General features: G+C 37.4%; 1 protein-coding gene and 1 long non-coding RNA gene across 6 annotated transcripts in view; both read left to right on the top strand.

Annotated features, from left to right (window-relative positions):
• The window catches only part of CBLB (Cbl proto-oncogene B), a 222142-nt gene that overhangs the window by 61546 nt on the left and 147389 nt on the right, over positions 1-13207 (top strand). The window lies entirely within an intron of this gene.
• Positions 913-10040, top strand: LOC309847111. The gene is made up of 2 exons (XR_014302322.1): positions 913-4501; positions 9908-10040. It is a non-coding gene; the product is annotated as an uncharacterized lncRNA (long non-coding RNA).

The raw sequence follows: 13207 nt of genomic DNA, 5'->3' as shown, positions 1-13207 counted from the left end.
CTGAGTGCACTTGACATGCCAGGGAGCTCCAGGTAATAGTACAAGGAGTTGAGTCAAGATATTTTAGAAGAGAGATAATGAAAAAGTGTGGCTGGGATTATCAGTTCAGGCTGGAGAGAATAAATGTGATGCTCAGAAACATGAACGTTATTAAAATTAGGGTACCATTGATATTTATTTCAGGAAGTGAATGAAGTCATTTAACTTGCGCTTTAGAAGGTTGATCATGAAGGAGTAGGAAAGTCCTGGGGATAGACTGGAGGTAGGGGTACTGATAAGTGCTCATGGCTATTGTTTGGATGAGAGATACTGAGGGTCTGACCTCTGAAGAACAACTATTCTGCTGGTAGATGTGGAATTTATTGTGCAAGGAGGAAAAGAAACTGAGGAATATAGTGTTGCTTATTTTTTGAGATAGCTGGTAGTGAAAGGTACAAGAGATGGGATGTTCTCTCACTGTGGAGTGAGGTTAGAGGAACAGCTACTCTATGGGAATATCTCCGTGGATTCAGGCATCCTTAAAGAGGACACAAAACCTAAAGAAAAGCAGAAACAAAGCAATAGATAGAATATAAAGTAGGAGCAGATAACCTCAAAGGGCAACTGTGTCCAACAGAAATCTAACACGGGGCACACATAATTTTAAATTATCTAGTGACTGTCAAAAAAGTAAAAAGATGTAGATGAAATTAATTTTAATAACATTCTATGTAGCCTAAAATATCATCATTTCAACATGTTACCAATATTACAAATTCTTAATACTTTACTTTTTTTCACAGTAAGTCTTTGAGATCCCAGTATGTCTCTATACTTGCGGCAGATCTCAGTTTAGACTAACCACGTTTGACATGCTGAACGGCACATATGCCTAATGACTGCTTGTAGAGGACAGTGCAGGTTTGGGAAGTCTTTTTTTTTTTTTTTTTTTTTTTTTTTACGTTGTCTACAATTTATACATACTAAAAATGTTGGCATTATGGAGTTTAAGTATGCAGAGAGCTAAGTGAAAACTGCTGATTTCTTGGAATAAAGTTGTAGCTTGGAGCGAAAAAAACACGGGTTCTTGGCCGAATGGAAGAAACTTCCTTTCAGCATTAACCTAAAAAGCACTCCTGTAATTGAATGTCATGCTACTTCCAGTAACTGTTCCTAGTTTCAAATATTTTTAAAAAAGCCAGCAGTACATTTTTTGAGGGGGAAATGTAACTTAACAAGAATGAGCATAATGAAAAAATAAGTAGCCACTTCAAGGGATATAACATGAATTTAAGTTTATTCCATTATCTAGAAGAATATATACACAGCTTTATTGACTTTGTCATATTAATCAATTTCCAGATTATTTTAATTTGATTTTCTGCTAAGCATGAACTGCTTCCCCCACACCCTCTACTCATGAGAATAATAGAACAAATAACTGAAAGTAGCCCTGGAAAGGATTCTGGGACACGGCTGAGAGGGCAGTTGAGCTATACAACCTACACAACTCCACTATGCCTCACCCCGACTTTCAGTTCAAGGAAGGTGGAAGTTGTGCATAGAATGCTTTGAGGTGGGCTCCTTCTTACTGAGCTTTGAGAATGGGGAGGAAGTAGTTCACATACAAAATAAACTCTGAATGTCTTTAATGGTACCCTTGACACTTTGAAAGGAGATGGATTTAATAATGAGTGGCAGTTACAGTGGGGAATCAGAGCCATACAAACCACCATACAAAGGTAACTCAGTAGGGGCTTGAGGGATTAATCTCAGACCTCATAAATTCAGGCTCTCTCCTCAAATACTGAGCCTAAAGAAATAAACAGAGGTTCCATAATTATTCCACAAATTGTGTATTCTAAATCTTTTGGGTAATTATCGCAACTAAAAATTACACATTACAATAATCACAACTAGTAAATTACCTGGAATTGCTTGCTCAGTGAATATCTTTCCATAACCAAAATTTGTACATAGCATGACTATGCATGAGAGCTATTTATAAGGGAGTGCTTGCTAGCATTGGCGGGTATGAAGACTTCACTGATTTCTCTAATTTTCATCAACACTGCAGGTTTAAATGTTAGCCGCCTCAGTATCTATGTCGAAGAGTTGTCCTACTTTTAGAAAATTGGTGAAATCGATAACTAGGTTAAAATCCATACAAATATATTTATAAATTCCAAGAAAATACTAACCTCTTTGATCATAAGTTAATCCTCTTGCTAATGTCTTAAAAAAATTTCCTCATTATTCAGTGTCTTCTAAAACAAATATAAATACCATGTATAATATATGGAAAATTTCAGTGTCTTCTAAATGCTTTCAAGGACAATTAATTTAACAGTAGAATCCGCTGGTACTATTAAGTATCTGGGCTGCTTCAGCAGAGCTAGTTACATCCTGGAGTATAGATTGACGGTGTGTCTATAGCTAGTCGGCAAAACATCTTCCTCTTTTCTGACTTTCTCTCCTAAAACATATGGGCAAGTGAATGATTTTTTTAGGGGTAGACTCTCTTGGGATTTGAATATTTTTTTCATCTTTTGGTCCTGGCTGGGGAGTTCTTTGGAAACTGTGTGGGACCTGCCTTGGGAGTGAGCGTTGGCATCTGGGACAGTAATTCGGCGTTTGGCACACATGTTGTATGGCAGTTCCAACTCAGTTTTTAATTGGCAACTCGGGAGGGCACTGGTTCCTAACCTCTTGGTTCACAGACACCTTTAAGAATGTAGTAGAGACCTATGGCTTCTTTTTCCCATAAACTTTGTACATAGACACACAAATACTTTGGCATAGGACTAAGGAGGAATTCAGGAGGCTACGAAGCCAAGTGGGAACTGTTCCAGCTAGAGACGACTGACTGTGAGAAGGGGCACTGATGCCCGAAACAGAACGACTTGTTTAGGGAGCTGCCAGTTGTATGTGTGTAGGGTGTAGTAAGGAATGAGGCTGGAGGCAGGGATCAAGTAATGAAGGACAGGGATCTGCCATCCAGCACAACGTGGGTGTGGGGGCGTGTGAATTTCTCCGTCAGGTATTTTCCCTTTATGTCCCATTAGTGGCTTGCTTACAGGATTATCCTGAAGATTGTTAATATGATTCAGCTAATTATTTTTGGCAAATTGATATCCTTTATCACCTCTGATTTAATTATGTATATTTTCTTTATGTATTTGAAGAAAGCAGTTTCAACTCCCTCTTACAAGCCAGGCAACCTCCTCATTTTTCTCTAAACATCCCTGGGATCCTGGATTGTGTCCTAGGCTATGGGTCAAAGTGACCCCCTGACAGAGGTAGACTCCTGAGCTTGTCCTCATTTCTGAAGCATGTTTTTGAGGAAGTCCCATTATTCCTAATTTTTACTCTTAGGAGTTTTAACAAGCTTTTTGTTGTTGTTGTGAGCTGAGAGGATCTTGCCCATGCCCAAGCAATACCAACAAAGATGACAAATTGGAGGGGCGCCTTCAAGATGGTGGTGGGCCCAGGCCCAACCTGTTTTAGGAAGTCCCCTCACTCTTCATGGTACCATACAGAATGAAGGAAGAAGGCCATTTCATGTAAATGAATTCAGTGATGTGGTTAAGCACAACAAAGTTCTTTATAAAATGAAAATTAAAATTGTTCAGACCTGTCTTAATGCTTAATGCTTACTTAAAAGGCTAAATGACTAATTGGACTAGCCATTTGTTAGATTACTCATTTTAACCTTTGAGTTCATTATCCTTTAAGTAGCAAAACATATTTTAAATAGTCTATAATAAATTGAAATATTAAAAATATGATATGCTTGCTCATTAAAAATACTATCTATTTCCACTTTTATAAGTATGGTATTTAACACTGTAATTAAGTATCATTTTAGTCTCCTGTACCTGGGTTTGCAAGCTATTAAAGTTATAGACCATTTATGTGTTAATAATGGCTGCTGCTGCTTTTTATGTTATTTTCCTGGGTGCTTTAAAGATTATTTTTATTACTAAGCCAATATTTCAGTGGCAGAGAGAGGGTAAATCCTCTCTAAACTTTGGCTTTCAACCTACTCAAGTCATGAATAAAAAAATTTTTTTAATGAAAACTCATTAGTCAAACATTCAAAAACTGTAAGTGTTTTAAATCCCTTTGCAGGATTCTTCTTTTTTTTAATATGCTGAAGTAGTATTTTGCTCTCTTTTCAAGTGGTTAAATAAGTCAAATGGGTTATCGTTCTTTTTTAATGAAGTATGCATTTGACTGTCTTTCACAACTTGTTTTTATGCTTATTTACTGAATTTGATTTGTGTAATTGTTTGCTAAAACCCAGGTTGTGTCTTTATACTTGTTCTATTTTTCCTCTATATCAATTCTGTAAATGTAATTGCCCAGTAAACCAGGCCATGTTAGGGATTTATTGAAAAATTATCAGTAGGTATCCCTGGGATATATATTACTTGGCTCACAGTTTTGGATTGGGGTAGTGGTTTTATACATATTTTGTTTTCTTAGAAATTTGTAATTCCTTGGGGTGCCTGGTGGCTCAGTGGTTTAAGCCTCTGCCTTTGACTCAAGTCCTGATCTCAGAATCCTGGGATCAAGCCCCACATCAGGCTCTTTGCTCAGCAGGGAGCCTGCCCCCCCACCCCACCTACCTCTCTGTCTACTCATGATCTCTGTCAAATAAATAAATAAATATTTTTTTTAATAAAGTCTTAAAAAAAGAAATTTGTAATTCCAGGTTTTTGTCAACAAACTCATTGTAACCAGTTAAGTGCTGGCCATTTCAAGAATTCTAAAGTTAGTTTTTCTGTAAAATAAATGTGAATCTTAATAGTGATCCCCAATCATGGTGCTGTATCAGAATTACTTGGAGAGTGTTAAAAGCAGCACCAGGACCTTGATCTTCTGAGGGTCCTATTGACGTGAGCTGGAGTGGGTCTTGGAAACTATGGGCTGTACATACTCCTCAAGTGATTCTGATGTGCAGCCCACCATTGGAACTCTTGAGTGTTGGAAGGTACCAGGAGATCTTTTTACTCAGTGGTTTTTCAACCTTGGCTGCACATTGGAATCACTTTGGGGAGCTTAAGCAACTCTGGAACTTGGGTCCCATCCCCCAGAAGTTTTCATAGTTCTAGGATATTGCCTGGGCATGGGGATTTTGTAGGCTTCCCCTGTGATTTAACATAAAGGCGAAATTGAGAACCCCTGGTCACCAATTTTTTTTTTTTTTTCAGATGAGGGACCTGAGACCCAGACCAAAGAGATTATTATATGACTTGTCCAAGATTCATAGAGCAGAACTAGAATTCTAATTTTTTGATTTGTAGCCCAGTGTTATTACCAGGACATCACATATTTTTATGAAAGTGGAGGTTTGGGCATGTCATAAGTACCCCCAAAATTATGTTCCTTAGGTGCTTGAGTCCAGAAGATGACAAATATTTCTCTGTTTTAACACTGAAAAGGTGAAAGTTCATTGCCAAGATTGAATCATTATCTCAGTTATGACATAAGAGAAATTTGGAGCTTTGAAGTATTCTAGAACTTACGCACATTATCTGGAAGCAAATTAGACAGAGATAACCAAAGTGAAATGTGTTAAGCCAGGTTAGCCTCATGCCATTATTTCTGTAGCAGAAATTATAATGCTTATGTTTATAACTTGGGTCATTCTCTAGGAGAAGGTTACCCAGGCCTATATGGTTTGGAGTTACAACTACAATGTATATTACAAAGCGTACTCTTTCAATAACATTAAAAGCAAAGGTAGAAATTAGAGCAGTGGTTTAGAATTACAATATTCAGAATGTCAGAAAAGGAGAAATGTTGAGAAAATGTTATAGGCTGACTATATAGTCTCATTTGTTTGGCAAATATTGTGTATTTGGTACTCTTAGGGCAGAGGGAAGGTGTAAGGCAGTTTTTATCCTTCAGCCCGTATCTAATTAATTCCCTAAAACACAAACAAGGCTTTCTCTAGGAGTACCTCTAGCCCCTGCAACACCTGAACTTTGCTTTACTCATTACACTTGTCTTTCTGTTAACTTTAGCCTAGCACCTTCATGAACATGAGAGTGTGTGTCTGGGGCCTCACCTGGGTGGCTGGAGCTTCTCTCCATGTGTTTCATCCTTAAGGAGGATAGTGAGAGCATGTTCACAAGATTGCTTAATGGTTCTCAGCAGCAGTGGAAGGGACCCATCAATGCACAAGGGCTCTATAAGCCTCTGCTTCTGTTGCATTTAATAATGGCTCATGGATGGGGGCGCCTGCGTGGCTCAGTGGTTTAAAGCCTGCCTTCGGCTCAGGTCATGATCCCAGGGTCCTGGGATCAAGCCCCGCATCGGGCTCTCTGTTCAGCAGGGAGCCTGCTTTCCTCTCTCCCTCTCTCTGCCTACTTGTGACCTCTCTCTCTGTCAAATAAACAAATAAAATATTTAAAAAAAAAATAATGGCTCATGGATGAAACCAGTCACATGACCAAGCCTTGCTTAAAGCAGTAGAGCATGAGTTTCCACCTCTTGATGGAGGGGGCACTCACATTGCAAAGTTGCATGCATACAAGTATGGAAGGAATGTGTTGCTGCTATGTAATTTATTCAGTAAGTATTTGTTGATGGATTACAACTTATTTATTCTTTGTAGAATATTAATGGCCTAAAGGTGCAAGATATATATCCTTTGAAAACAAAAGGGACTTTTTAAAAGAATTCCCTTTGAGGTGATTTATTCACATCTTGCTCTTTTTATCATGGAGAAATGTTCTGTTCCTGCTTCTGTAGAAAAAAGGGTCTTTGGGGACCTTATTTGTTAAAAAAAAACACACACACAAAAGCAAAAAACTGGATCTGTAACAGAAATGGGTACAGATAGATAATAGGTTCAAATTCTGAGGTATTTCAGTACACCATACTTTTTTTTTTCTTTAATTTTAATGCTTCTGTGGATGTTTGTTTTGGAGTCTTGATGGAGGTTTTCCTTGGAGTAGGTTTGTCAGTTATAACAATAGCCTTAAGACTGTACTCACCTGGGAATGCCTGGCTGGCTCAGTCCCTAGAGAACATGACTCTTGATCTTGGGGTCATGAGTTCAAGCCCCATATTGGGTGTGATGCCTACTTAAAAAAAAAAAAAAAGGCCCTACAAACCCGATTCTCAGTTGAATATAGGTAGGTAATTGATCTAGACACTTATTCAAGGTACATAATAAACTCCCAGTTGCTAAGAGAACATTCTTTCATGCTGTCTGTGTTCACCTTATACCTCAAAACTGAATGTTTAAAAGTATGTTTTATTTTTGTCTGGATTATAGTGTGAATATGCATAGAAAATTTGGAAATAGAGAAGTAAAAATCACACGTGTATAATCTTACCACCCAGAGATAACATAGCCCAAATGTTATTTCTAAATCAAATGCTGAAATGCTCTTGTTTCTCTGCTTCTTATACAAATACTTTAATTGTCGTCGGGATTAGTGTGTATATATGAGTTACTAAAACTTGAGAATGCAACTACTGCCTTATCTATTTAATAAATGTTTGCTAATTATGCCCATTATATGTAGTTAATAAAAATGTAAGGACTGTCAGAAGGTAACTTCCATGCTTACCAGTTTTTTTTTTTTTAATAACTTCTGCATTAAAATTCTTGTTTTTCCCTACCCTTTGTTAATTTATTTTGTGAATTCCCTCTTGGTGTTTTTCCTTTGTTTTCTCTATTGTTCTTTCTTTATTCTTTCCCATACTTAATCAAGTGTTGTTTTCTTCCACTGCTATTCTTTCTTGCATTTCCTTCCATCATTATTACTCCGGTCATTTTTATACATTTTATTTTTCAATCTAGACATGGTATTAGATTCTGAGAAATTAGCAACAAGTTAGCAACAAGTTAGCACCTGGGGATCTTTTTATTTTTTACTGTTTCTTCTTTTTATAAGTGTTGATGTTTCTTTTAAAAGGAGTCCGGTCCTTCCTTGCTGCTTTGCCCTACCATTATCTGGTACTCTTCTGAGGAGTCCAACTTCATCAGCTTTCTGTTTTCTCTGTGATGCCCTTCCATCCCCAAACAAACCAACCCATAAATGCCTCCCCAAATTCCTGACCTCCTCACACACATTCATTCACTAACAGGAGAGTTTGACCTTTAAGCTGAAATTTTTCATTTGAAACCTTGCACATTTGCTTAAACTCATGTCATTCAAAACAAGCAGCAAGGAGGGAAAAAAAGGGTAGTTCTTGGGTTTTAAAAGAGGAAGTTTTCTTACCCACCCCTAATCTCAATCTCTAACATCTGGTTCTGACTACAGATGGGGGGAAAAAAACAGACTCAAATCCCCATTCAGCCTGATGTCACCCCCAAACAGTTTGATTTCAGATAACATTTCTATTTTTATTGTGGTCTGTAGGGTCAGATGTTTTGGTTAATGACTTGTAACAGGAGATCTAAAGGGAGTGCCCAATGCCTTATAATTTTCTGAATTGTTGTAATGCAAAATGCTAGCATTTCAAATTCTGGATAGGGTTAAATTTAATCATCCTTTAATGAAACTTGAAAGGAAGAAATTATTGTTGAGCCCATATGTTTCTGTCTTGTTTTAGAAACAATAAAAAACAGACATGTTTAAATCATCTACAAACTTAAAACATCTACTTGTTCTAGAAACAATAAAAAACAGACCTTTATTTCATCTACTGTAAAAATAACTCATTTTTATATTCAACTTTTGAATAGGTAATGAATTCACATGGGCAGAATTCAAATGGTGCTATTGGATATCTTTGTATTTCTTTTTAAAGATTTTGTTTATTTGAGAGAAAGAGAGCATGAGAGTGAGAGAATGAGAGAGAGAATGAGCAGGGAGGAGGGTGAGAGAGGGAGAGAGAGAGAGAGAGAGAAGCAGACTTCCCACTGAGCAGGGAACCTGAAGCAGGACTCGATCCCAGGACACTGGGGAACATGACCTGGCTGAAGGCAGACACTTAACCAACTACCCAGGCATCCCTGGATATCTGTGTATTTTTTAAAACTACACATCTGAAAATTTTTTAAATAGCACTTTACATCAATATAAGTAGCTTAACATAGCATTTTTTAAAAAAGAAATATGTCATAATTTCTCAAGATCATTCTGTATGTTACCTTGTCTCTTACAAAATCTGTGGATTTTTTTTTTTTTTAAGATTTTATTTACTTATTTGGGAGAGAGAGAGGGAGAGCAAGCACAATAGCCCGGGGGTAGAGGATTGTGGGATGGAGGGCAGAAATGAGAGAAGAAAAGGGACAAGCTGACTCCTTGTTGAGTTCAGAGCCCACAGTGGGGCTCAATTCTTGATTCCATGACCCTGAGATCATGGCCTGAGCTGAAATCAAGAGTCAGACCTTAACTGGCTAAGCCACCCAGGTGCCTCACAATATCTGTGTTTTTGATAATGGGTTTCATCTTAAAATTTGGAATGCCTGAAACGAGGTGGTACTGATCTGCTTTTCACCTGGCACCTGATGCCTGCCCAGTAATTAGTCTTGGCTGACTTTTACCATTGTAGTGAATATAACCAGGGAAAACTGCCTTTCTCAAGCTTGAATAGGGAAATGAACGAATAGAGCTTCTACTTCTCAAATTGTTCTTTCTGCTTCAATGTGCAGAATTAGGAGATGTCTGAGAGGCAAGGATTCCTACCCAAGAAAAATCAAGCTGCCCTAATGTCTGAATTTATAAATTACAAACTTAAATTAGACCTAATTTTACCTACATTTTTTGCATGTTTATTATCAGAAATTCAGAAGTATTTTTTTTAGAAAACAATTTTTAAAAAATATTTTATTTATTTATTTGACAGAGAGACAGATATCACAAGTAGGCAGGGAAGCAGGCTCCCCACTGAGCAGAGAGCCCGATGTGGGGCTCGATCCCAGGACCCCAACCAAGATCATGACCTGAGCCGAAGGCAGAGGCTTAACCCCCTGAGCCACCCAGGTGCCCCAGAAAACAATTTTTATTGAAATTTTGAGTTTATTATGGGAAGTTAGTGGTTGGATTTTTTCCCAAAGGAAAGAAGATGGACTAAAAAAAAAAAAAAGAAAAGGTATAATATCCACAATGGCAGGTTGAAAAAAATGATAAGACTGCTTTCTTTCTGATATTAACCTCAATTTATGGACTTTGGCAGTTTCACATTTAGCTTTAGGGGTGTTAAAAGATAACCTGAGGCATATAAAAAATGTTAAGAGTTTATTTGAGCGAAAATCAATTCAAATCTGGCAGCATCCAACCTAGCAGAAAGGAGCTCCAAGGAGCTTTAGAAAAGGAAAGATTTTTATAGGCAGACAGAAGTGGGAATAAGGAAGTTATATTAGGCAAAAAAAATGGATTGGTTATTTCGAGGTTAGTTTACTTTAGGGGATGGCAGGGGTCTATCAGATTACCTAACTAGTGCCAGTCAGGTGATTCCTAATTGATTGGCTTAAGATTCCATTTCTGGGAGCTCCAAACCTGTAATTAAGTCTCGGTTTGGTGACATGGGACTTAGCACAAGTGACTCCATTTGAAGTCTCTTGTCTTGTTTAAACAGGGAGTGAGCTTGGATGGAAAACTAGCCAGTGGGGAGGTCAGTCTCTTGAGGTTATAAGCTTGTGCTTCAAGAAGGAATGGGAGCAGAAGTCTTTCCTCCTTCTTTACTCAGAGGATGGGGGGAAATGTGTGTGTATGTGTGTGTGTGTGTGTCAAATATACATATTCAAAACCTATCCATCCACATATTTATGATGTCTATATTAGTAGGTAATACATAGGTATAGGTACTACCTATAGTAGATAGATCCATATATAATCTAAATAAATATCACTAGAGAACTGAAATTAGGCATTTTTTAAAAGATTATTTATTTTAGAGAGAAAGAGAGCACAGGGGAGAGGGGCAGAAGGAAAGGGAGAGAGAGAGTCTTAAGCAGACTCCCCGCTGAGTGTGGAGCCCCACATGGGGCTCCATCTCATGACCCTGAGGTCCTGACCTGAGCTGAAATAAAGAGTCGGACACTTAACTGCGCAATGTTCGTGCCCCGTGTGGTATACATTTTTTGAGTCTCTTTTGTCCAACATTATGATTGAGTCATCTTATTGCTGCATGTTATTGTAGTTTGTTCATTTTCATTACTGTTTGGTCTTATTTTGTGAGTATTTCATTATCCATTCTGTAACTGATGGACATTTGAGTAGTTTTGGTTTGAATAATGTTGCTGTGAAGGTTCTAGAACATGTCTTTTGGTGTACATATGCATGTATTTCGGATAGATATATATCAGAGTGGAATATGTGTAAGAATGGAATTGCTGGGTCACAGGGTATGAATGCATTCCAATATAGTAGAATATATGTGTACATTTTTGACATTTTAATATGTTTACATGGCATCTGTTGATCATTTGAGAGTGAGTTATTATGGCTTGATTAATTGGTTAGCCCACATGAAATTATTGCCTGTTTATATTAGGGCCTAACTGTGTATGTGGTTTCAGTGTAGCTAGAAGTTCAAAGACTCTGTTCTAGCCTCTAATTGGTATGTTATATGGGGCCTGTCTCAACCCTTTTGAGTTTGTAGTTCCACTTCTGTAACTGAGAAGATAGAAAAAATTATGATTTATAATTATGGCGACTTCATTTCCACATCTCTGAAATTATTTTGAAATGTTCTAAAAAATGTTTTCTAAGTGTGCTTTTTGTGATATCTGCTAACTTGAGGAAAAAAACTACGTATAAGGCTGATTTCTGATCCTGTATTTTTCACAATGATTAAGTAGTGTTGGGATATGCAAGAATCTACTTGGGCTTTTCAGTAAGCAGGCATGATTTTAATAATAGGCTAATTCATGTAGGACCCATGTTCAAATGATTTTTTTTTCCTTTAGATGGTAACAGTTTTCAGGAAGTTTAACAATATTGGAAAATTATAGTACTAAATTTTACTATCCAAATAATTTGATAAACTAGAATTTCATATCCAAAGAAATCTTTGAATTTTATGGTAAACTTTTAGTTGAGCTAAATGAATCAAACAGGAACCATTGTGTTTGGGCTTATTTTTAGTGTCGGCTGTGTATATTTTAACAATCCATTCTTTTGTGTGGTGTTTTCCCATGTATATCTGTATCTGCAAGTCAGTTTCAGAGTTAGAGAAAAATGAGCTAATATTTAGTAGGTGAATAGTAATTAGTTATCAGCAGGGCGTATTTAGTTCATTTTCATGAGAACCTTCTTTTTTGCTTTTTGTTTCATTTCTTTTCAAAGCCTGTAGTGTGTCTAGCTCTGTTCTTCACTGCGATTAGGGGTGTGTGGAAGATCTGCAGGGTGAAACCCAAAACTTGGTGGGAGTCTCTGAACTCCTCTTCACAGACCCATCCCTGGCCTGGAACTGGAAGTCATGGTGGACATTTTAGTGAATCTTTCATAGAGTTAAATGTATTCCATTTAAAAGGAATACATCTTTTTTTTCTTTCTGAAATTATCACTCTTTTTTCTTTTCTTTTCTTTTTCTTTTTTTTTTTTTTTGGTGGTGTGGAAAATATTATTTCATATAAAGTAGATGATAGGTTTTGTGTTAATGCCCTTTTGGTAAATGAAAAACATAGGAATCCTTTGTTAGTCTCCCCTATTTTTGTTGTGAAACATTTCAAGGTCTCTTAAATAAAAACATCTGAAAACCAGTGGTTCCTAGAATATCCTTCTCCATCAGTCCCTTTTATATTGAAAAGGTTAACTTCTCGGCATCACAGTTTTTTTCAGAGCGTCTTAGTTAATTTTACCCTCCATTTATTCCTCCAAGCTGGCTTCTCAAAAAGCCCTGGGCATGCTGTATGCTCTGTGCCAAGAGAATCTCTTTCTGCCTTTCCCTCTCCTTCTCTCAGGTGCCAGAATGGAGCAGCAACACCCTTAGGATCACGCAGCTGCTCCTTTCAAACTTGGATGCTCCCTGGCCTCCTTCCAGCCCGTGGTGTCGAGTGCATCACTCCCCCACAGGCAGTGCCAAGATCTTTTTCTCTTTGATTAGAGGTTCTCATGATAAAATTAGTTAGCTGGGCTTGATTGACATTTTCCACGGATATTTATGCTGGTGGGAAGGCAGGGAGGCTCTGATTGCTCTTTAATTATTAAGTTACAAGGAGATATATAGCAGCGGGAAGAAATCGGTTCTAGGTGGAGAAAGCACCTTAGTGGCATTTGGAGAAGATATTTTTAATTTTTTGGCTTGGCAGAAA

This window comes from Mustela nivalis, assembly GCF_964662115.1.
Source record: "Mustela nivalis genome assembly, chromosome: 1".
NCBI lineage: Eukaryota > Metazoa > Chordata > Mammalia > Carnivora > Mustelidae > Mustela > Mustela nivalis.
Note: the sequence above shows the minus strand (reverse complement) of the source record. Positions and strands in the feature narration are given on the sequence as shown.